Source organism: Mesocricetus auratus, unplaced genomic scaffold (genome assembly GCF_017639785.1).
Source record: "Mesocricetus auratus isolate SY011 unplaced genomic scaffold, BCM_Maur_2.0 Super-Scaffold_100024, whole genome shotgun sequence".
NCBI classification, from domain to species: Eukaryota; Metazoa; Chordata; class Mammalia; order Rodentia; family Cricetidae; genus Mesocricetus; species Mesocricetus auratus.
In genome coordinates, this window is record NW_024429205.1 from 4820691 (window position 1) to 4846422 (window position 25732).

The 25732-nt window shown below is 44.8% G+C and overlaps 1 pseudogene; it reads right to left on the reverse strand.

The window, feature by feature from the left end:
* Positions 1–21491: 21491 nt before the first annotated feature.
* LOC101835710 lies at positions 21492–21979 on the reverse strand (annotated as a pseudogene).
* Positions 21980–25732: the final 3753 nt, after the last annotated feature.

Genomic DNA, 25732 nt, shown 5'->3' on the forward strand with positions numbered 1-25732 from the left:
TCCAGGAGTCTTTCAGAAAAGGGGGCTTACCTCTGATGATGAGTGTCTCGGCGCAGGTTGGGAAAGCAAAGAAATCTGGGCATTCCAGGTAACACTTCATGAGCTCTAAGGGAGGGCTGAAACTTTTTTGACTGGGATACAACACATACAAACTCATATGCACACACACACACACATGAACACACACACATATGTGTGCATGCACTTGTGAGAACACACACACATACACTCAGACACACACACACACCTGTTTCCATTTCGTTCAAAGATGGACTAGTAGAGATATTATGCCGTGTTTGAATTTTCACTACTGGACTGAGGTCCTGTAGATCATCTGTGTAACCTCCCTCTGGCCATCTCCACAATCCACTCAGAACTTCAACAGCTCTTCGGTCTTACTTTTGACCAGGTTCCTTTTTCATTACACACACAGAAACATATGGGGAGCCAAGGGCAGCAGGCAGTGTTTCTTTTAGCCATTTTAAGTTAATTTTCTTCTGTGTGTATATCTGCACATTTTAATATATGTGGGCACACATGTGGGAATGCATGCCCACATGTATACAGGTGTCTGTGAGAGCCAAATGTTGAAGTCAGGTATTTTTCTCAATTGCTTTCAACCTCATACATTGAGGCAAGGTCCCTCACTAGAGCCTAGAGCTCAGTGATTAGGCCACCTATCTAGTCAATTAGCTCAGTGGGCGTCCCCTCCCTCTGTTTCCTGGAGGCTGTGCTATCAGACAGGCCACCACACCTGCCCAGCATTCATATGAAGACTGGGAAATTCAAAACCTGGTCCCCACACTTGCTTGGCAAGCACTATATCTGCTGAGCCGTCTCCCTAGCACCATCAGCCTGGTAGTGTCTCTGAAAACCAAACTATAAGGGAAAGAGCCAGGCAGAGGCAGTGGCCTGCTCTTGATATTTTCTTACCCATTCCTTCCAGGCACTACTTATCCACTGGCTTTCTGGTTGTCTTCCAAGCAGATAACCTCAAATCCAACCCGTATCCTGGGGTTCTGGATCTAGAAGTTTGGTAACATGAACATGCATGCTCTGCTGAGTGAAGGTGGGACCCGCCCCAAGTGCCGTTTGTCACTTGGTCTCCTACTGTTCATCCAAAAGACTGCTTGATAGTCACTTGCCCAAACCTACATTCGGGTCTCTATTCCTGTCAGCCTCATCCTTTAGTAGAAGGAAATGTAAGTGGGAATTACGGGAAAAATTTCGTATTTCTGCCAATTACACTGGTCCTTAGAAGGTCCCTTGGTTCCTTTCTACTAATAAGTATCTAACAGAGACAACTTAAGGTAGGAATAGCTTCTGCTGAGGTTCATGACCTCAGGGGAGTTTCAGTTTATGAAGATGGGGAAGCATGGCAGGGAGAGATGCTGACTGCTAGTGGGACTGCGAGGTGGGTGCTGGCCATGTGATGGTGGGCAGGAGGCAAGAATGCAGGGACCCGAGGGGCTCATCTGCCCCCACCTCCCTAGCACTAGGATTGCAAACGTGCACCATCACATCTGCCTTATTTTCCATAGGTTCTGAGACTTGAACTCAGGTCCTCATGCTTACAAAGAAGACACTACTGGGCTTTATCCCCAACTTAATAAATATAAATTTAATTGGCTATAATTTAGTGGATCAGCCAGTTACTTGATTGTGGCTGACCTATTTTGTTGATTACAGGGTCTCCTCACCAGCTAAAGCTCTACTGCTGATTCAACTCTGCACTGGTTTGATCTTTGGCCTAGTGAAGATGGAGTCCACATCCACAGTCTCCCACGGATGTTACTTAACACCCCAACAGTTTTCTTCTCCTCAGTCTCCATTTTCAGAGGTCTGAACACATACAAACAGAACATGACTTCCTTCTGAAATTGAAACTTGCAAGATGGAAGATTAACTTTAGCTCATGAGTTTAGGGGTTTTTGTCCCGTATCAGCTATAGACTCATCATTTGTGAATCTATGATGAGGAAGAACATCATAGAAAAAGGGCCTGAGGGGGGAAAACTTGATAGAAACTAGGGAGCACATGTGTGAAGGACAGAGTACATCCTTCAAGGCAGGCTCCCAATGACCCACGTCCTCCCATAATGATGAATCCATCATGAACTAACTCAGCATTAACAGTAGGGTCCTAATGACCCAGATACTTCTCAATAATGCCACCAGGTGGAGACCAAGTCTTCAATACACAATCTTCCATAGGATGGTTCATATCCATGCCTCAGCAAGAGGGCATTGAGCATTTCTGGAGGGAAAGGTATGGAGACAGTCTTCAGCAGGGAGAAACAGTTGAAGAACTGGCCATTGGTCTAACATTGCCCTCCTGCCCCCTTGACAGAGATGACAAACCCCTATCACAGACATGTCACAGAAAGCAAAAAGCACAAATTATGAGTGTGAGACTGATCTGGAACTTCTGCTCCACCATGTACAATGATGTTTACCTCACAAGGTTGTATTAAAGACCAGTGAACTAACATGTTCACTCACAGTGAGAGTTAGCTAGTGAGCAGCAAACCCATTGTCCTCCTTCCCTGCCCCCAGGGATGCAGTGGGGCCTAAGTCAGTTTCCCCTGGTTGTCTCCAAATGGAAAAGAACTCACTGCAAGAGAGACAGAGAGAGCATGCAAAATGAAGTGTTGTGATTTCATATGGAGTTTGTTCCAGGCACTCTGCTGAGGTGGGACATCCAGCTGGGGGCACCTGCTATTGCAATAATCATGCATGTCCTTGCAGCTCGTTTGGAAGACAATGACTGCAAGCGTCAGTATTTCTCCTCACTTCTGAGTGCATTAGGTCTTAGGAGAGTATTCTCAGTATTTTTTTTAAAAAAATCAGATTGAAGATCAAAGAGGACTTGTATCTGAAAGCATTTGCACATGAACCAGTCTTGATGAAACTAGTGTTGAAACTGACAATTCATGGAGGAAGTAGAGGAAGAGTGAAACAAAATGTTCCCAACCCTCACTGTCTCCCCACGTGGTCTTCCCCTTCTATCCCAGTACCTGGGTTGTAATGCAGCATCTCACAGTTTAGCTGGGAGGGGAATGTAATGTTGTAAGTGCCTGTAGTCAGCAGTGTTTCTCGGGGATCACTAGTCTCGGTCATTCAAAGGGATGTAGTTACAGGCCTGTAATGTCCAAGAGGGGTGTGGATGAGAAGGTGGCTCAGGGCACAAAGCACTTGTTTTTGTGAATGTGAGGACCAGAGTTTGAACCCCCAGCACTCATATAAAAGCAAGATAGTTAGAAGGAACTTGGGAGGCAGAGACAGCGTTCCTGAGCTCTCAGTAAGAGACGATGCCTCAAGGATAAAATGGAGAACAGTTGAATCATGACTTCATGGCCTCGTATGCCCTAGCCCTGAACAAAACCCGAGTCCATGCCAGCTTTGAGTAGATAACTCTCTGCATTCCCTCCATGGATCACACTCTGTGGTCCACCGTACCCTGGCGCCTGCCCACTTAGAATATTGCCAATAGCTTTTCCATCTCTTAACCTTTTGTCTTTAATTTTTTTTATTCATTTTAATATATGTGAGTGTTTTGTCCACATGTATTCATATCCACTATGTGTATGCTTGGTGCCTGTGGAGGTCAAAAGAGCATGCCAGATCTCCTGCAACTAGAGTTATGGATCACTGGGAATCAAACCTGGGTTCTCTGCAAGAGGTACCAGTGATCTTAACTGCTGAGCCACCTCTAGCCCTTAAACTTTTGTTGTCATAGTCTTGTTTGTTTTTGTTTTTTTGGAGACAGGGTTTCCCTGTATAGCTTTGGAGCCTGTTCTGGAACTAGCTCTTGTAGACCAGGCTGGCCTCAAACTCACAGAGACTGTCTGCCTCTGCCTCCCAAGTGCTGGGATTAAAGGCATGTGCCACCACCACCACCCAGCTTATTGTCATAGTCTTAATTTATCACTAAAACCCTAAACATTTCTCTTTCATTTGTTACTGCTAATTAATTTTTAAAAATAGTCTCTTGTATCCTTCATTTAAAAAATTTACGTAGGCACACAGGAAGTAACCACACATACACACACACACACACACACACACACACACATGCACACACACATGCGAGATCAGACAGTGGAAAGTACATAGGTTAGTATAGCTTTTTTTTTACGGTTGTATCAACTGAGATGATTTGGAAATAAAGGCAGCACCACCATGTAAATCACCAGTCTAACTGTGAAGAAATAAAGTCATCAAAATCCCAGCTCAGGGACATTCTGTACCTTGCTTGCTCAGTGTTCCTCAAAACCAGGAAGGCCATCAAAACCATGGAGAACCAGAGGGACATCAAGGACAGTAAGAGCCCAAGAAGACACAGCTCAATATTATGGGTATCCCTTCATTGGATCCAGAAACCATAAAAGATTTAAAGCAGCTCGTAGTTGATAATAGTAATAATTAAGCCAATCCGAGTTCATTGTATTTCATTATTGCTAACAAATGTAATGTCCTAATATAAGATGTTAGTGACAGTGATGGGGCATCTGGAAACTCCCTATACTGTATCAGAATTTTTCTATATAATTAATGTTATGTTAATGTAGAGTTTTTAATAAGGCAGTGTTTTATTTTCTGGTCTCTTATGCAAGCCTGGCTTCACCTTAATCTAAGCGCTGTGGCTGTGGTACTGAATGGGAGAGAGAACATCCCTGGCCTGGTATAGTATATTTTCTACTGGGACAGATTTCTTGGGCTTTCTTTATATTGTCATTAAATTTGGATCTGTGCTCAAATTAAATTTGCATGAGTGCTATTTTGAGGCATTCACTTCCCTCTGCCATTCAGAAACTTCCTCAGATGTCAGGCATGACAAGAAGTGAACATGAATGTAGACAATGTCTGCCCAGGCTCCGCCAACAGTTGATTCAAATACCACGTGCGTTCAGCTTGCTGAAGCGAAACTGTGATTGTTGATTGAACACAAATCCTACTTCAGGGGGATTTCTCAGTATTTAGGCCATGAAAAGGTGCCCACTGATACCCTCTCAGCAGGAAGAAGGAACCAATGCCAGGAGGCTGGGGATGTTACTGTTGGGTGGAGGGCTTGCTTAGCGAACATGAAGTCCTGGGTTCTATTCCCAGCACCACGCACACTCGGCATGGTAGTGCCCGCCTGTAGGTCTGGCAATGGGGAGGTGGACATCGGAGGATCTGAAACTCATGTTGATGCTCTGCTACCGAGGCCCTGCTCAGATCCATGAAACGTTGTCTTAAAACAAAAAAGAATCCCACCAAAAAGCAGGTGCTGCTATGAACACATCAGCAAGCATAACTGAAGCCCTCTGGCAGGTGTAAATCATTTATATAGACTTCAAAGATGGCAACTCCATAACAGATTATGGCAACTGGTGATCATAGGATCTTATCAGTTGGCGCGCTGTCGTCTTTGTGTCACTATGACAGATAACCGAAGTAGTCATTTTGTAAGGAAGAAGTTAATTTTGGCTCATACTTTTAGAGGATTCAATCCACACCCCATTGCCCCTTTTCATTCTGGTCTCGTAGGCAGGCAATGGACCAGGGTTGGGAGCACAGTACAGAGAGTTACTCACCTACTTGTCAGACACCAAAAAGCTAAAGATAAAGGGTTGGGGTCCCACTGTGCCTTTCTAGGGAACACACCTCCAGTGCCCCAAAGACTCTTCACTAGAATTCAGCTCTTAAAGCTGGAATCAAAGCCTCTATGATACACAGGCCTTTGGGGGACACAGCATCTCAAATGACAGCCTTGGGAACCAAAGCGCCGTAGAGTGACATTGGACAGAGACCAGCTGTGCATATTGCCTCTGCCACAGTGGCTCTGTCAGCAAGAGTGCTCCTGGACCAGCCGTCACTTTCTATGCCCAGGTTCTTTCATTCATTTCATCCGTGTCCTCCAGCTTCACAATGATAGACAGCCTCCATCTTTAATGAATAGGATTGCAATGTGATGCCCATGCCATTTCCCCCACCTATCTCTTCATGGATACTTAGGTTGATTTTATGTCTTCATGGTGCTGCAGTACCAGGGAATGTGTACATCTTCAGCAACCACCACCCTACTACCCTCTTGGACTACCTTAATTCACATTTCCACCAACAGCAGAGGGGGGTGTCCCTTCTTCCCCCTCCTCCATCCTTGCTGGGATTCATTGTTTTTTGTCCTTATAATTGTGGCCTGTCTGACAGGAGGAAGGAACTGTCCAACTGTGGTTTTAACTTCATTTCTCTGATAAGTAGAGCTAGGGTTTTAGCCACACTGGTTGCCCATTTAACTGGAGAACCAGTCTCACTTTGTGAGCAGACCCGAGTCACGGTGGGAAGTGTGCTCTGATTCCGTACTGACCTTTCCAAAGCTCATGCCAGAAATAAGGGGGTGTGGTTGTGTCTGGAAGTGGATGGTGCAGGTACGTTTCGCTCATAATCATCAAGGTCTCAGATGTCTGTGTTCCCGTCCTCACTTGAATGTGTCTCCCTAATCCTCGATCCTCTTGTACTGCATTCACCCTCCACGACAAGCATGAATGAAGCTGATGGTTTAATGGACATGTTTCCCTACACACCCCATCTTGGAGCCATGATTCTGCACAGAGACATGGGAGACCATTGCACAGCAGTGTAATTTCCCCTGGATAGGTGTGAGAACAGCAAGGGGGCTTTTGGAGTGTGGCACATCCATGACAGTGACAAGCAGGGATGTGCAGATAGCCCCAGTTGTGTCTGCTGGAAGAGACTTGTTGACCTCATCCAGGAACAAAGAAGAAAGCATAGGTCCCACAACCCACAGGAAGAGGTTTTCTGATGGACAGTTGTCACCTTGAAACTGAAACAAGCCTACTTAAAGACTGTGCCTTCTCCAGGGACAGTTTAACACAGTTTGAACATGACCACTGCTGGAGGATAAGACTTGTCTTGAGACAAGCAGCTGTCAAAGCAAGTATTTGTCAAGGAAGCTGGGACAGCACCCCTGGAGAAGTGAGTCAGGCTCCTTCTTCTGAACTTGTTTCTACCCTACACATGCTCCTGCTTCTGTCCCTACTGTTAAAGGCTCTCTTAATTGTGTGAGCCTCCGCTGAAAAGTTCCTCAGCTCTCATCAAGAGCTATGCACAGCATACATTTCCTTCAGGGTCATCATGAAGAGACCTGACTGTGGGACTGGTAAGCATTTTCCAGATGTTGCCTCAGCCTCTGGAGAACCTGGGAAGCCTCCAGCAGTGGTTTGCTGTCACAACAGGCTGGACCCAAAGATGGGATTGTGAAGAGCATGGTGGATTCAACTCCACCTTGTGCAAAGAGAGTCAGGAGGGAAACTCCAGAGGGGAGGAGCTAAGATACTGACTGGTATGGAGGAACTGGAGTCAGCACTCACCCACTCAGAGCACCCAATGGGCACTAGGCCCATGCTGCCGTGTGTGTGTGTGTGTGTGTGTGTGTGTGTGTGAGTGTGTGTTCCCATGCGTGTATATGTGAGTGTGTGAGTATGTATGTGTGTGCATGCGTGATTATGTGTGTGTATGTGTGTGCATGTGTGCATGTGTGTGCATGCAAGCGTGTGCGTATGTAGGTGTATGCATGTGTTGTGTGTCTTTTAGGGGAAGGACACATGTGCACTCGTAGATATTTTCTAAGGTTTCTTAGTAGTGTTAGCTCTTTACTCAGTGAGAAACAGACTCTAGAGCCCTGGGCCATTGTTCTGTACTTTGTGTTCCAGTGAGATGACAGACATCCCATGTAATAAGACCAGGTGAAAGTGTTCCCCTTTTCCTTCCCTATTAACCCCATATATGTGGTATTTATTATCCAATTAGCTATCTATACTTAGTCTCAATTTAGGTTCTTAAATTAAAAAACTATTCAATTAATTAAGCATATTATGAATGCCAGCTCCATACCAAGCCCTGCTATGCTGACTCCTTTGTGACAAGTGAAAGGGATTGTAGCCTCTCTAGAATTTGCAGCATGTGTACAATGAGAAGACACTGTGTCTTCTGTGCTGAATGCTTGAAAAATGCACTCAGAGAGAGAAGCCCTGGTTTCTGGATGTAATATTTTAAGAGGTTTCACCACATTTACTGTCAGCAAGTTATTTTGGCAGGTAATAAATTAACATGATATCACGATCGATATTTAAAAGCTGACTTCCCTGAAATACCCCAAGTATACATCATAATGGTATTTGGTTTCAATAGCTAACAGTCAAAGCAAATTCGCAGGAAACCCAATTACATCGTTTCTCAAGCACTGTTCATAAAAACTAAGGCTGACCTACAGCATTTTCTCGGCAGCTGGCAGGGGCTCCTCTCTGCAGGCGGGTAGTGCAGAGGCAAGGGTCTGCTTCAGCCAGTCTCAGAATGCTGGGCTCCAGGACTGACTGGCTAGAGTTGTTTGTGGCCGTGGGGCCAGAACAATTTCTGACGAGCTCTAGACTTGTAAAGGATGGGTTCCTTGCAGAGGGTGCAGCGGTTGTCATGATACCCAGCGGAATCACCCTGGAGCTCTTCAGCTTACACGCTCGTCGGCTCACCTGGGACTTTTTGCCCTCTATACCCTTCAGTGCTTTCTCCTGAGTACCCTGGAGAGAATGCTGGCAGCCAGCATCCGGATTGCGTATTTATAATGTTTTTGTATTCATATATGGAGGCACAAGCACAAAGGACGTTGTTTACACTAAACATCCTGGTAAGCTGCTGCGGAAGATAAGGTGTACACCCTAGCACGGGAAAGACAGCCCTTTAAAAGCAGAAGAAGATTGCATAAGATGCTAATTGTTTCATCAGAGGGGTCTTTCTTATTTTCATATATAAGGATTTATAGCACAGAGAAAAAGTGATGTGTGCTACGCTCAGGATGAGCCCACAGAGGAGCGCGGCTTAATCAGTGTGGCACCTTCTGTGAAAGTCTTTTTAAAAAATCAAAGTACAGTACATTTCCCTCCCCTCCTCACTGTCTGCTTCCTTCCATTTTGAGGCATCCGCCGCTGTTCAGGAGGGCAGTTGCTTGTTAGAGTGTTCCTCACAGATCTTCCCTGCTGTCCACATGGCCTTCTGCGTGAGTGCTGAAATCCCGGTGTATTTTTCCACCGTGTCTAAATAGAAATCGTTCATTCAAATCTTATTCAACTTCCTAGATATAAAATGCAGAATGTGGCAAGGGCCCAGCGCTCTCTGCGGTCCGATGCAAATGTATGCAAATTTCTTCATATTAGAATCATTGTCTGGTTGTCATCCTCGCACGGGGCACATCAAAGCCATATGACCTGATTTTTGCACCTGCTGTTTAATTAAATTTACAAGGCAGACACACTCTCCACTCCCACTGTTGCACAAATCCGGTCTTTACAACCACGGCTTCTAATTTGCACGGTAGTTCACTGCTGAGTGTTTTTTTTTCCATCCATAGCTGTCCAATTGCTCTTTGTTAGACTGAAGATTTGAAAAAAAAATGGAAAGAACAAAAAAAAAAGGCCATCATTTGGGCAGATGGATTAGCAGAAATATTAAAAATTAATTTTCTTTCCTATCCAAGACTTAACTTTGAAAGCTTTATTGGTACCTAATCCATATATAGCAAATTGCATCTGTTTAATGGATGTATGTTGAGGAGTTTGGCGTGGGCACCCATGGTGTTGGTCGTGAGGATGTGAAGAAAGGTATGAACCCCATGCTTTAAAGCAGTCTTAGTCAAGGGTTCCCCCTTGAATTCAGGAATGTAAGTGGCTTCTACGACGTTTGATGGTTTTAATTACTTAGAGAGCAAGGGTGATCACACACACGGATGGAAAAGGGAGGGAGATCACAGCTTTAAAGGCTGTGGGCATTTTCAGCCAGAGATTTATTAGTGAGAGTGTTGTCCTGTGAAATCCTCCCTTGGCTTGGGTCCCTGGGTATTTTAATCTCCACATCACAAGTTTCTAAACAACATGGGGAGAGAAAACAGGAATGCTGGGTCCTCGTGGCTTTTGCCCAATGGCTATAACAATGGTCTTCTCTCTCCAGGAGCCCATGGCTAATGAACATATGTTCTCTCAAAGAGGCTAGTCTGATGGTGATCTGGGGGAAATGTTTTAAGAGGTTAGAAGGGATGAGGAAATACTTCTATATCTAAAATATCACTAGTTCTTTCAGGCTAGAGATGTAGATAGGAGAAAAATACTTCCTTGGCTGTTGGAGAGAATATAAATATAATTGTTGCTGTTCACCCAGTCTGAAATCTTTAAGACCCTCAAAGCCATCATTTTAATGACATAACTTGAAACCTGATTTTCAGATAAAGGAACGCGAACTTCTGAGAGTCAGCCCATAGGTGGCGCCACACATTCACCAAACCAAGGACCGCTGCAGTGAAGTTTGGAAAAGGGGGCATAAATTAAAACCGTGAGCTGCTCTAACTGTGGGACATATGGGTTGCGTCCCAGGCCTGCCCAAGAATAACTTTGAAGAAAATTTTGTTTTCTGGCAATACAGATGCTAACACACCACAGAACCTTTAAAAAGAATAAATATGTAGATGGCTCAGAACTTTCAGAATAATTTAACCTTCCCCCGAAAGTTAAGATAGGAGCACAAAAATAAGATAATATAAGCTTTTATGCTCTGTCTTGGGAGACAAAAAGACAGTTTGGTGACCGTGGCGCTTGCCAGTTGGGGTGCTGCTCAGAGTGCTTTGTTTTGTTAACCTCCAGTGCAGAGGGAAAGAGTAATGCATCTTAGAATAGGCTGATCCTTGATGAATAAATAACACAACAATAAGGTCCTGTGAGTAGAAATCGCCTGGATTGCTAGACTGTGATTTTTCTCATCTTTGTTCTATGGTATGAACTGCCTGCTCACAACATTGCCATTTCTGGATCAATCGTAACACTTTGGAAGGTGTTGCCTGGAAGGAGCGGTTTCCAACAAAGCATGATTTACCAGCTCCTGACTGTAACTGCAACCACAGCTCTAAGACGTTATCATCTAAAGGAGGAGTATGCCTTTAATCCCCAAATGTCTTGATTGGTTTTTAAAGTGGCCAACTGCAAGTTAGGAGCAGCAGGCACGTCTTTTGGAGGCACAACGGCCGGTGCCCCTGTTGACAGATACCTGCTAGTTGGAGAGTGGGCTTCTAGAGAAATGCAGTAAAGGCACGCAGAAGAGGCTTATGCCAGAAATGAATGCCACTCAGTCCCTTTGACTAAGACACCCCCTGTGTGGTGGAGGCTTCCGGAGAGAAGGAAGGGTCAGACGACCTCCTCGACACGTTTCTCGGTTGCATTAGAGAGTTGGCTAAGGGCAGCAAGGTTGGTTTTTATTTATCCTTAAATGAAAATGGTACATGGAGTTTTGAAGATAAAGTTCACTGGGTAAGGGTTGAGAGCACTTGATATTCTTGCAGAAGCTCCAGGTCCGGTTCCCAGCACGCATGTGGGCAGCACACCTGTAGCTCCAGTTCCAGGACACTTGGTGCCCTTTCCTTGCCACTGTGGGCATCAGGCATTTACATGGTATTTTCAAGTTCACACCGGCTCATACATGTATACAAAATAAATGAATCTTTAAAAGAGGAAACAGTGGAGCAGGTGCTGAGGCTCAGTAGATAAAGCATTTGGTATGAACATGAGAGGACTTGAGTCCAAGCCCTAGAACCCACGTTAAAAGATGGCCTCAGTGGTACTTGCTCATAACCCTAGTACTGGGGAGGTAGAAATAGGCAGATGCCTCAGGGTGACTGGTCAGCCAGCTTACCACATGTGGTGAACTCCAGGCCAACAAGAGATCTTGTCCCCAAAAGCAAGGTGAATGACCCCTGAGAAACCACACCCAAGACTGTCCTCTGACCTCTACATGTATGTAACACATGACCATGCACAAACATAAACATATACACAGAGACATACTGATACACACATCTGAACACACATAGGCATATTACACATATACCTGAACATACGTACATACATACATACATACACACACACACACAGCACAGATGCAGACAAATATACACACACACACACACACACACACACACACACACACACACACACACTTTCTATATTGGTACATTTAGCTTTGCTAGTTGTCTACCCAAAACAGACAGGCCAGATAAGACCATGTTCAGTATGCTCCAGTGTTCTAGCCTCCTACAAACAAAACACATGAACTTCAAGGAGTAGGAATCTGATTATTGCATCTTGTTTTTCGATTTCATCTTTCATTATCTTCTCACATGCAAAATTCAAATGGAGACCAAAACTTTATTACTGTGTGCAGTGCTTCATGCCAGCCACAGTTCTTCATGCACACATATGTATTTAAATAAATGCATGTATGTATGTATATATGTGTGTAAAATTATCAGGCTGTGTCACATAAAGATACATGTATATGTGTGTATATGTACAATTGAAAAAAAGTAAAAATGTACTGAAACCTGAGTGTCCACTCAAGGATTGCCAGTATAAATCTCTTGATTTGGATCTACTCCATGCAGAACATGACATTTTCTGTCTCCTGCCAGGTACAGAGCCTGGAATATATGGAAGGGTCATTGGCAGTATCTAATTATATTTTATATTATATTTCCCCTGATGTACCTTCCAGGGACTGGCTGGTGTTAAACGAAAATATGGTCTTGTCTCATGGAGTTCACACTTTGATTGCAGAGGCAGATGAAGTTTAAAGAGACAGAAGTGTGATCCTGGTGATATGAACAAGCCCTTGCTGTAGCAATCGTTGGTCTCTTCATTTGCACAGTGAAGCGAAAGAAATTCTTTACTGAGGACTTGCAAGGATTAAGTAAGGCCAGCATTCAGAGGATTAGACACTTGGTGGGTCTCCATAGGACTCCCTTGGATTGGGGTTCACCCTGGGTATAGACTCCCAATTAACTCAGTCACCCCAGAAACTCCTGGGATGTCCCAGTGTGGCTGCATTTTGCATAGGGGAAGTGAGAGTTCCTTCTTAGGTGTCTTTTTCTTTCAGTTTAGACTTAAGGTTTTTGTTTGTTTGGTTGGTTTGGTTTTTGTTTTTTTAAAACATGTCTCACTACCTACCCATAGTCCCGTGCCAATTTACATAGCACACCAGGCTCTTACCTTGGCCAGCCTCCTTTTCACCAGAGTCCCTGTACTTGGCAGCTGGCCATGAAGGCTGCACTCACTTCTATGGGCCTTGGGCTCTGCCTATCAAAGCAAACTCTTGCTGTAAGTGAGACCTCTCAGTGATAGAAGTCTCTCTGACCCCTCCCTTTCCATCACACAGGTAAAGGTTTGTGAAGGCATCAGGATATAAACACAGTCCTGCGTATTTTGCTATGGACACAGCTGAGCATATTCCAAGGGAGGGTGTGGTTCCTTGTCATGGAAGGGATGTGGGAGATGGAAGACCTACCATCGACAAGGAGTGAAGAGAGCGGGTTCTTTTGGCCTCCCACATAACTTTCTGAAGCAAACAGCCATTCTAGTGCCAAATACCTGCTTGCTTGAGGCTTTCAGAGTACAATAAATAAGCTTAAGTTTGAATTATATGGTTGCAATGCGCATGTAAGGTCAATAAAGCAGTGTGAAGCAGGGAATTTTAATATTAAATGCCTGGCTCAAACAATTGCTCACAGATGTCAGAGGAGGGCTGCTGCTTTTGGTCTTTCTACTCTGAGCGGATGGAACCCTAGGGAAGGACAGGGATCGGAGCAGGGAAGATCAGCCCCTGGCTGGGCCCTTGCCCCTTCCGTCTGTTTTCTGAGTCTCAGTCATGGAGGGAGGGTGGCCCTGGGCTTCCTTTACTGTCCTCTCTGGAACTGCATAGTTCTGCGTTGTAAGTGCCAGAAGATAAAGTTAATGATCTCTCCTGCTGCTAGTGGTGGGGGACCCAGGCCTCATCCTTGGCATCCAGCCCCAGTTATTTTTCTTGGAAATAAAGAAACAGGCTGTCTGACATCAGGTGGAAACCTAGGTGCCTTGCCCAGCCTCAGGTTGAAGAGCATCTTTGTCTGGGGTGACAGATGGGTCCCATAGTGCTCCCAGACCTCTGGCTCCAGCAGTACCCCACATGTGACATCAACAGTTCTGATTCTCTGTCATCCATTCCTGTTAATGGGTGACAAGGCTCAATCAGTCCAGCTGCCCACCCTGTGGGAGCAGCCATAGAGAGTAAAGAGAACACTTGGTCGCCTTGGTGGCCTGATTTTTGTCCCCTCCCAGGCAATACTTCAGCAAGTGTCTCTCTCCCAGCATAGCTCCTGTGCATTCATAGTAAGCAGTGATGCTTGAGTGGACCCTGGGATACCATTTATCAAATCCTCGTTCCTTTTGGAGTCCTGGCAAACATGCTACATATTGACTTAAAGGTGTCAGCAAAGCACAACTTTGTTTTTGTTTACTGCCACTACATTGGAAGGAGGTGTGCTTGTGGGTGACGGGAAGCTCTGCAGGAAAATATGTCCTATTTTTATATAATTCTGTATGTCACGTTGTTCATCTCCATTCTGTTGTTTATTGGGCTCTTTTCGTCTTTTATTTATTTATTTTTTGCCTTTTTTTTTTCTTCTTGTAGCTTTGCAAGTGAGGCTTGTGTCAGTTTTAAGATCCTAGAATTCCGTTTCTATCATAAATTCTCAGGAGTCACAGAGCTGTTGGTGGGAGACTCAGTGTCTAATGTCTCTTAGCTTTGGCTACAGAAAATAGAGTACTACATAGTTGCCGGGATGCCCCATTTCCCAGTCTTTCTTCCAATCTAGGACAGGCAAGTTCCTGCGCTCTGAAGAGTGACATGCAAGAGGGTATGCCCTATGAGTTTTGGAGTTTCAGTTTCAGTGGAGGAGGTAAGCCCTTCTCTCCATCCTCCACCGTCCACTCTGTCCACAGGTGAAGAAACTGCTTAGGCCAGGAACCTGAGAGATGGCAGAGCAGTGCTCTGGGGACACCTGGTCGTGAAATGCCAAGGGCTTACCCAGCCATCGCTTCCCTCTTCTTTTTCCTGAGAAAATTAACTACTGTTTTCTTAGGTTTTATGCTACATTGAAACACACATAATCTTAGCTACTATGTTGCTAACATTTGAAAGTTATGTTTAATTTACTGATAGCAGAAATATCTTTCCTTCTCCCCTCCTTCCTCCTTCTCCTCCACTCCTTCTTCCTTCTTCCCTCCTCTTCCCCTCTTTACTCCTTCTCCCCTCCTTCCTCCTCCTCTTCCTGCTCCTACACAGGATCTCACTACATAGCCCTTGAACTCACAAAAACCTGCCTGTCTCCACACCGTATGTGTTGGATTAATGCTGTATGCCACCATGCCTAGGAATTATATGTTTGTTTGTTTGTTTTATTTTTTGAGACAGGGTTTCTCTGTATAACAGTCCTGGCTGTCCTGGAACCAGCATATGTTTCTTAAATAATACTGAGCACAACTCCTCCTGGTTTTTCTTAGGAGATCATGGCCCCTCAGGAGAGTCATTCTTGTAAAGTCTTGTTTTCTTTTCCCACTCTGAATAGTCTCGCCTCTTTCCCTCCTTCCAAGATTTATCAGTTGCTGTTCATCTGCCAGTGGTTGCACTTTATACCTACCGCGTTTTAATCTGGTGAGCATGGTCAGTGGGCAAGGTCCTTGGAACCTGACCTATCTTCCTGCCGAGGTGTGGGCAGTTTTCTTTCCACCCCTAAACCTACACTCCATGTGTTCTTTGTTGACCTCCATACCTTTCCCTGTTTGTCCCTGCCGATTGCCCAGCTATATCCACAGCACCTGCCTTGAACAAGCTACTCGTTTCCTCCTCTGAATCTTCCTCTTCCAGTCCTGATGCTGCCCAAGAAACATTGCCCAGAGTGACTCTCTGCAGACAGCGTTTCATTGTCATTCCTTGTTGGATCAGATTAACAGAATACTTGCAGGTTCAGTGGTATCCGATCCTCCAGTCTTTCGTAGGCCCAGTGAGCCCAGGGACAATGCTTCAGTGTCACATTTTAGATAGCAACAGGGAACACATGGCAGGGCTCATGGTGGCCAGGAAGCAGGAACAGAAAAAGGTGATATGACCCCAAGTTCCCAGTGTGCAAAAGCCCTTATTACACCTTACTTCCTCCAGTTCTCAGCAAATCCCATAATAGCCCACCTGCTGAGATTGCGCTTCAATGTGTAACATCCAAAACATGACATGTAGTTACATTTTTATAGAATATGACTATCCTTGCTATTATGCTGTATTATGTTTCAGAGGATGTGAACAACATGACATCACAACCTCTTTTTGATGGTTCTGTCACCTTGCCAAAGAATGGCTCCTAAACCAGCTTATTTAACCTCAGGACATTTTATTCTCTGTCCCTTTGAAAGCAATTGGTGTCAGTTACTACCCCGTCCTCCCATGTGAGATGTGCAAGTACTGAGAAAAGTCTGGGAAGAAGAGATTCATGTTCCAAAATCAAGAGAGAAACCCTACAGAGAAGACAATAGAAGCCTAGAATAAATGGGCAGTTGATAGTCACTCCAAGTATCTGTGGGACTGTGATTTGCAAGCTGGCAATAGGATATTGTCCATTTTAGCAAAGAATCTAACAAAACAAGAGACACAGATGCCTAGCACATTTAGAGGGCTGTGGAATTTTACATAAAGGGCAATATGATATAATGAAGATATTGTCTCTCACTTTGTTGATGCATAGGAAGTTGGAATATGTGTAGGAAGAATAAGGAATCATAACGTAGAGCTACTAAGACTTCCTGTCAGTCAGGAGCAAGACATTATTTTCTGCAGTGTTAGATGGTAGACCATTTTTTCATTAATGTTTGATACATAAACATCTCTTACAGTAAGCTCTAAATCACCAAAAAAAGACAATTATCATTTTCATTTTCTTGCCACATCTTCTATCTAGGTCCTTCAAAGTTCCTGGGGACTTGAAATTGGTGACTTGAGGCATCAGGCCCAGTGGAAACAGGATTTTGTTTCCCCCTAAGTCTCCGGTTCCATGTTCATACATTGGTCAGCATTATCTTGTGTGTGTGGCTGTTTATTGGCATCTCTGGGGGCATTTTATGTACTGTTAGCTGACACTGGCTCACAGATGGCAGTTCTGTCATGAGCACCATGGAGTACATCAATCTTCTTGCACTTGGACGTGGTAGATATGCCTCCCGCACCAATCAGCTTTTGTGGTCAACTTGATACAGCCAAGAGTCATCTGAGAATGGAGTCTCAATTGAGGATTTGTCCAGATAAATTTGGCCTTTGAGGGGTTGTCTTGATTATTAATTGGTGCAGGAGGGCCCAGTTCACTATGGGTGGCACCATTCCCTGGGCTATATGGGAAAGCCAGCTGATCATAAGCAATCCTACTAGTGAGTCAGCAAGCTGTATTCCTCCATGGTCTCTGCTTCATGGTCCTACATTAGTTCTTTCCCTAGCTTCCCTCAATGATGACATGGCAGGGAAATATAAGCCAACAACCCCCCACCTAAACTGCTTTTAATAATGGTGTTTGTCATAGCAAGATAGGGAAATTAGGACACCTTCACTATTGCACTAAAGTTCAATTTAAACAGTGGCATTCAGCAGACTTATTTATGACATGAAAGCTGAAACTGGAGGACAGAGTGTGGCTTTATCTAACCTCATCCGGGAACTTGGGTGTCAGTGACTCAGCTATTTCTTTTCTCTGTGTGTACCAGCAAATGATCAGGGGGTACAACAAGTTGTACTTTGGTGTCACCAACAATGTTTCGGAATGTGTGGGAATGAATGTTACTCCATGGGAGATGGGGGTTAACTGTACTTAAAAGTTATATATTGCAGTGGGATGCCCAGATATTAAACTGGAAGCCTACCAAAACGGGCATGCATCTTGGTTCTCTTCCTAAATATTTGTGGGGCCATGCTCTCTCACACCAGTTACAAGATGGAAGCATTGGCAGCACTGAGATTTACTTGACTGGAAATCATGATGACTGCACTTTGGGTCAGGAGACAAAAGCACATGTTATGTCAGCAAAAATCAGGTCGCATGGCAACAGATTTATGTAATGTTTTGCTCAAGAGACAGCATATTCGATGATGCTCGGGAGATGAATAGGTTTTCAAAGTCATGGTCATTATGTGTTTGGCCGATCTTGGAGGATTTCCTGCTATGATAACCAAGTCTGTGAAGCCTGGTGTAGCTCTCTGTTTCCCATATATTCAAGAAGCAAGTGTTTGAAGGTTTATGATCTCCAGGGACTAAGCATGGCACATACATGCCAAAAATAATGAAAAATATAATATGGATGACTAATAATGTTTCAGGGACCCATTCACTGTCCCTAAGCATTTAAGGGTACTGTCTCCTGAAGATAGTCCTTTGGAGTCATCGGGATTGTCATGTGAACCTGTGTCTACACATACTGTATCACTGAGAGATTGTATACATTATCCAAAGCCACACACAGAACAAAACCTAGCAAAATTCCTCTGTACTGTTCTACCTTCAAACACACAGTGGAGGCCTGATGTCTTTTCCCTGAGGAAGCAAGAAAAAGACATGATTAGAAACTGTCATCCAATCAGGATCTTTTGATAGATTTTTTTTTAAAGCCCTATAAACGTCTGCCTGCACTGTTCTCATTGGCTGGATATCACAGACATGCAAATGTCCACAGAGGCAGATTGACAGGGAATGGCAAGTGCTGAAGTTCCCATCAGGACCACTCCTCAGAGGGCTCTCCCTTGAGGAAGTGCGAAGATGACACTTGACTGGTCTTTATACATGAGGACAAAGACGTGAATACCGTCTTTTTATTTGTTGTAGTAGAAAGGTCATAGAGTTTGGTGCAATCCCCATTATAAAGTGAGAATCACTGTGCTTATGCTAAGTGATCAAGACTACATAGACAGTGTATGGTACCCAATGCAATGGCTGCTGTCTTCATCAATGCCAGCATGAGAGAGAGGAAAGCCGACTTTAATCCATTCTGCAAACCAGAAAGCAGCTTTGTAGTAAGAAAGATCTTCTACTTTAGTCTCATGGGCTATTCTTTGCAGAAGTTAAAGGGTACCATTTTTCTTTGCAGTTCTAGTTGTTAAAATTCACTACTGGGTTGAAGGAATGGCTCCAGACACACTATGTATGGCTTAGTAAGGAGCCTGACTCACAGAAACCAGTAGGACACACAAATAGCCCTTATGCTGTCAGTGAGGAAAATAAACATCTCCCTTGATTTCTTGAAAACCAAAACCAAGCAAAAAACGTACCCCTGTAAAAAAAAGTCACAAATTAAGCTGTCCATTAGAATATCAGATTTTATATTTTCATGGGAAAAGGTTTCTCTACAATACATCCAAAGATGTAATTAGCCTATTTTTCACTGCTTTATGCCTAACTCAATTTCAGTGACCTGGGGAAGTTTGGTGTCAGCTTCTCTTTGTTCCTCTATCCCTTGGGTAGATTTGGACCCATTGTCTTCACTTCCTGGGCTGCAGTTTCCCCATCCATAAGTCGGGGAAACTGGAGATCAGTAACTATGGGGTTTAGCCAGTTTCATTATTAAATTCTATGAAACTGTGGAAGCTGGCCCTGGTCTCTAATCTCACTCACAGTGTATTGTAATGTCATAGTAACCCAGGTGCAGTCACCGTGATTCCATCAGAGAGGACACAAACAAAGCCCAGCCTGCAAGTCTGGGTATCAGCCCAACAGGTGTTTGTTTGTTTGCTATTTTCAAGATCGAGTTTTAAAATCTGCATTTAAAGCTACAGTTCCATTAAAATGGACTGTGGGGGTAAGTCGCCTCCTGCTAGAACCACTCAGTCAAGAGAGCAAGAATCAAATATACTTGTAATAGTGTGTAGTGCCGTCACTAGTGGATCTGAGGCTTTGGGGTTGGGGAGCAAAAAGGACAGACTTTATCAGAAGATGAGAGCCCCTTTGGGAAGGAGCCCTGGAGCTCCTGACTCTGCCTGGTTCCCCAACTGACAGCAGTGAAATCCTGATTAAGGGGCTGCTGTTTTTTTTTTTTCCCCAGTGCTTTCCTGGAAGCCAGCTCCCTTGATTAATGTATAGAGTTCGTCACTGGGGAGGTGTGAAAACATATATTATGCTTTTCTGAGGCTAAATATACACACCTTTAATCTCTGTTATCCAGCCTATGCAAGAGCCCACCAGAGAAGAAAATCAAATTACATACCATATACAGGAGCCTCCCTCCTCCAAAGTCCTGATTACTGATGAGAGAAAGCAGTAGGAATAATAGGATGCCACGGGAAAGAAAAGGCATACGCCCTAACTATGGATCGATTTCCATATTGCTTCTCTCAAGAAAATCAGACACATCTATGTATTTTAATTAGTCTATGAAGTATCTAAGTAAATCCTACAAAATTCTGAGTCAGCACCTTTAAAACCATTTTCTCTTTGTTGAAGCCAAATGCAAAGTGATGGATCTGACTAGGAAGCTTAGGATTTGTGGGTCTGTATCAATCCCCCAATTGGAGACCCTGCTCCGACAGTTGTATTTGGTAAGAGGAGTACTTGAGGGGATTCATAGACACTAAAATGCTTGTCAACAGATGAGGCACAAATGTATGATCCGAAGCTGTTTCTGGAATGAGCCATTTGGGGAACTGCCACACGGCTTGAGCTATCTGAAAGAAAATGTAGGCACCACGTGACAACTTTAAATAAAACATGGACGCCTTTGCTAACAGAGAGGGTCTTACTCTTGCTGATCTAGTAGTTTTCCCGGGAAAAAAGTTGCATTTTCTTGGAGATTAAACACGATTATCTTGTGACTACAAAGCATGTGTCTAATTAATTACTGATTGAATCAAGCAAAGTACAGCCACATCTTTGTCTTGTGAAATACAATGTAAGAAACATTTATGGTTTGAGGGTTTGGAGGTTCACCTTATCAAAAAGAGCCTTCCTCTAACTTTTTTTTCCATATTAAATGTGTAGCTTTTTTCAGGTTTGATTTTGGGCAGCAGGGAAGGGTGAAGCCCATGGAGGTAAGGCCCTCCCAAATGCCCAAGGAGGGATCTTGACTGTTTCCCCCCTCTCCTCACCACCCCTAAAGGGGCTTAAGTGAGCTGGTCCCCAGTCTGTACAAGTGGTACTTGAAGGTGAGGGACCATGGAGAACAGGGTACCAGACCAGGGATAAGTGGGATAAAGGGCACAAGACCATTTGCCAGAACCCACAGCTTTCTGATTCCAAACTGAATTAAAAAGAAAAAGAGGGGAAGCAGAGGCTCTAAACCACAAGCAATATCCAACTCCCTTTCCCCTACCAGGACTGAGAGGGAAGAGGACGCAGGTAGCTTCCCAAGGTCATGGCTCCCTCATCCCTGGCCTAGGGAGCCAGGTGAAGGGCAGAGTCTCCCTGACAGTTTGAAGGGGTGAGGGGAAAACCAAAATAAAAGATGTCAAATAAATTGTATAGGAGTCCAGCCAAGGGCCCAGCCAGTGTGGACCCCAGCTGGGGAAGGGGTCTCTGTAGGCTCAAGGATCACTGCTGCCACCACCATCAGTCACCCTGGGTGCCAGTTATTTTACCATGGCCTTGATTGCAACAGCTGCCTCCTGTGTCACGGCAGACAGCCCCGTGGTCAGGGTCTCTTCCCCACAGTCATACTTCTGCTCAGTCTCCTCCCTAGGACTCCCTCAGGCAGACCAAGGTCCTCTTGTACCTCCCCACTGTCCTGGAGCAGGGATAGCTTCCCATTCTGGATGCCAGTCAGCTGGACGTCACTCTTTTTGATGTTGGGGACATCCATATTCCGAGTTGATGGGCAGATACTTTCATATTTCTTCCCAATAAAAATGCCAGTAGCAACCAGGTGGACCTTGGTTGGCACGGCCATGCTTGCCAGTCTTCGAAGTAGACATCTCGACTATCTTACATGGCCGACCTTTGAGCATCACAAAACCATTCGTATGTGATGCTGAACCCTGTACTGGGAAGGTGACTGAGGCCCCTGCATCTCCTGTCTCTAAGTCCAAACCATCTGCCATTTAAGAGGCTTCGATTTCAACTCACGAGAATGCACTAACTGGACCCAATCCACTCGCAGGAGCCCGGCAGCTGCCTCAAGGCGCTGCTGCCTCTGGTACATGAGCTAGCTTGTTGGAGCCCATTCCCTATGGTGGGATGCCATGCTCAGTCTTAATGCATGGGAGAGGGACTGGGCCCCGCCCCAACCTAATGAGCCAGACTATGTTGACTCCTCATGGGAGCCATTACCCGTGAGGAAGGGTAGACTTGGGGTACGCTGGAGGGAGGAGGTAAGGGGCGTGGGAGGAAGCGTGGCATGCGGGACTGTGGATGGAATGTAAAATGAAATAAAAATATTTTAAAAAGGAACAAAAAGAAGAAAGAAGAGCCTCCCTCTAATAGAAGAAAGAGGACTCTCAGTGTGTTCAAAGAGTAAAGACTGCCCAAGTCGGATAGTTGAAGGGAACCTGTATGTCCAAGGAAATTCAGTTTCTTTCCTCACTCAGAAGGATTTGTAATTAGCTGGGAGTGCATTGTCCTACTGTTGCTGTGAATACAGCAAGACCTCATTAGGCCTCAGGACTGAGAGAGCAGGAAGGAGACAGATCCCTTGACAGGTAGACACTCCTTTAGGGTGGGAGTACAGCCAGCTACTTGCCCATTACCCAAGCCGAAGGGGAGCTAGGTGAAGCCAATGTGTGTTAATGACAAAGTATTTAAAAACAGTGTCATCACATTGTTATCTTTAACATCTTCTCCCTCCTTACTGACACAGGCTAATTCACCAGGTGTTCTAGGTAAGTCCGTGTTGCTATTGGCTCCATGACTTTTCTGTTCCAATCCCAGTCCCAAGGTCCCAAAGTCAAAGACCCTTGGGGTCTGCTGAGCCTCAAGACCCTCCCGTGTGGATGGTTTCACAGGTAGATGAGCTTGGCCATGCTGGAAGCTTTTATGAAGAATCTAACTACCCAGGCTGAACATCTCCCCTCCCTCCCTCCTTCCCTCCCTCCCTGCCTCCCTCCCTCCCTCCATTCCTCCTTCCCTCCCTTCATCCATCCTTGTCTGTCTGTCTGCCTGTATCTCTCTCTCTGTCTCTCTCTGTTTGTCTCTTTCTTTCACTTGAGCATGTTTGAGTTTGAGAGCAATTCAAACTCTAGGAGCTTCATACTTTTAAACAAATATGACTACCGACCGACCTAATCTTATCTCACCTATCACTTCTTTGCTTGGTATGAATTTAGGATTACACTTGGATCAGCAACACACTTGCATTCTGTTTTAATTGTACCATGTTAAGAGTCTGTTGTGATGCTCCCAGCGTTCCCCCTGTACTGAGACAGAATGCCAGCCTTCAGAGAGCTCACGTAAGAAGGGCAGGAGCAGACCTCACAGGAACAGTGTTGGTATTCAAGGTAGATAATGAGGGAACAAAGAGAAACTTTGACCAATTCGTAACAACTAAAGCCGAGACTGTAGTGAGGTGAGGGGTGTGGTGATAGTTGGTTGTAGATGATTGCCATAGAGTCATTGGCTTTTCTTCTGAGAGTCATAAAAGAAACTTTGAGCATTCCCCTATGTAGGATCCTATCATTGTCATGGTATAAGGAAATCACATGCAGAGTTAGATACTTTGGTCACATACATTGCAGAAAAAGGAAAGTCAAAGTTCAGCACTGGAAATCTAAGACTGTGTGGCTATAGTTCTAGAGTGTATCCCTTCATACATAGAAAACAAAAAGACAGACACCCAGGGTCTTTTTGTTCTCTGTGTGTGTGTGTGTGTGTGTGTGTGTGTGTGTGTGTGTGTGTGTGGTGTGTGTGTGTGTGGTGTGTGTGTGTGGTGTGTGTGTGTGTGCGTGTGTGTGTGTGTGTGTGTGAATGGCTGTAGTGTGTGTGTGTGTGCGCGTGTGTGTGTGAATGGCTGTAGTGGGTGTGTGTGTGTGTGCGTGTGTGAATGGCTGTAGTGTGTGTGTGTGTGAATGGCTGTAGTGTGTGTGTGTGTGTGTGTGAATGGCTGTAGTGTGTGTGTGTGTGTGTGTGTGTGTGAATGGCTGTAGTGGGTGGGTGTGTACATCTGTGCCTGTATGTGTGCAGACCAGCAGTCAGCGTGAGGTGTCTTCTCTATGACTCTTCACCCCACCCCTTTTTCTGGCACAAGGTCTCCCGCTGAACTGGAGCTCACAGATGTGGTCAGACTAGCTAGTGAACTCTGTGGATCTCTCCTCCTGTCTCTGCATCCTGCAATTGGGGTTACAAGTGCACACTGCCAACCCTGGATATTTAATGGCCTCTGGGATCTGAACTCGGGTTCTCAGGATTGCACAGTAGGCACTTTACTGACTGAACTGTTTAGCCAGTTCTCCATGTCAATATTTTCATGCTCACTGCACTTACCCTCCAAATGCATCCTTATAAATTTACTTACAGCCAAAATTTACCTGGAAAGACATCTATACAAGATTATCTATTAAGGCATTGTTTGCAATACAATGTCTGGAAACCATTTATATTTCCATTAATAGTAATAAAGATAAATTAGTTGTACTGGTTTGAATGAGAAATGTCGCCTGTGAGCTCGGGTAAGCAAATACTTGGTGCTGAGTTGGTGATGCTGTTGGGGGGCGGGGCCACAGTTGTGGGAAGATGCAGCCTTGCTGGAAGAAGTACCCTGGGAGAGGGCTCTGAGAGCTCACAGCCTCACCCTGCTTCCAGTTTGCTTGCTCTGTGTTTGTAGTTGAAGAGGTGATCTCTCAGCTTTCTGCTCTGGCTGCTTTCTCCTCCCCCTCCCCCCTCTCCACCCCCTCCCCCAATTCCTCCCCTCCCCCTCTCCTCCCCCTCCCCCATCTCCTCCCCCTAAACCAAAACATAAGTCACTTTTAGTCATTTTTTTTTATCTCAGCAACAGAAAAGTAACCAATGTAGTCTGGCTGCACTGCGTCTTAGTGGAAGACCCTGCGTTCAGTCTCCAGTGTGCCCTGTCCCCACGAAGAAGTAAGTTTGTGTTATATTCTATTACTTGCCTAAAAATTAAGTATGAGGCAGTGAGATGCCTCCGGAAGTTAAAGTGGTTACCATGGACACTTGATGGCCTAAGGTGAATCTCTGAAATGTGCAGGGTGAGAGGAGAGAATCACCTCCCACAAGCCTACCCCCTTATCTCCACATACTTAGCCTTTGCAAGCACAACTGGGGGGGGGCAGAGGACAGAGACAGACACACTTGTGCATGGTTACGGTGCTCCTGGGAGAGTACATAAGAAACCAGTAAAATGATTTCCGGGCTACGACATGAGCCCAGTGGACCTTTTCTTCATTACTCACTCCTGCACCGTGAACACCATCACGTTTTTAAGTGTGAGTCCTACGAAAGTGGGGAGATCAGCTAAGGAGAAAGGCCACTTTACTCACCGGATTTAGAGCTTGCTTCTCTCCTTTCCCATGGATCCTGGGATATTCTTAGCTGTCTTGATGTTTCTCCTCTTCTTTTGCTCCCCTATGGGTTTTCCATTAGCAGCCAGAGCCTTGGGAGTGTCCTGTTTTTTCTGCTTTATTTTCTGTAGAGTTTCACTTGTTTTTGTGATTTCTTCACCTGTACCTACCGATTTACTAATACTCTCTTCAACCACGTTTCAACTGCCACATTGATTCCATTTAGTACATGTTTAAATTCTATATTCTTGATTGGAAAGACATCCCATTGGATTCTTTTAAGTTGGCTTTGCTTCATGTTTTTACACACTGGCTCTTTTTTAAGGGGTTTTTGGAAAACTTATTTTTAAACTATTTATTTGGCT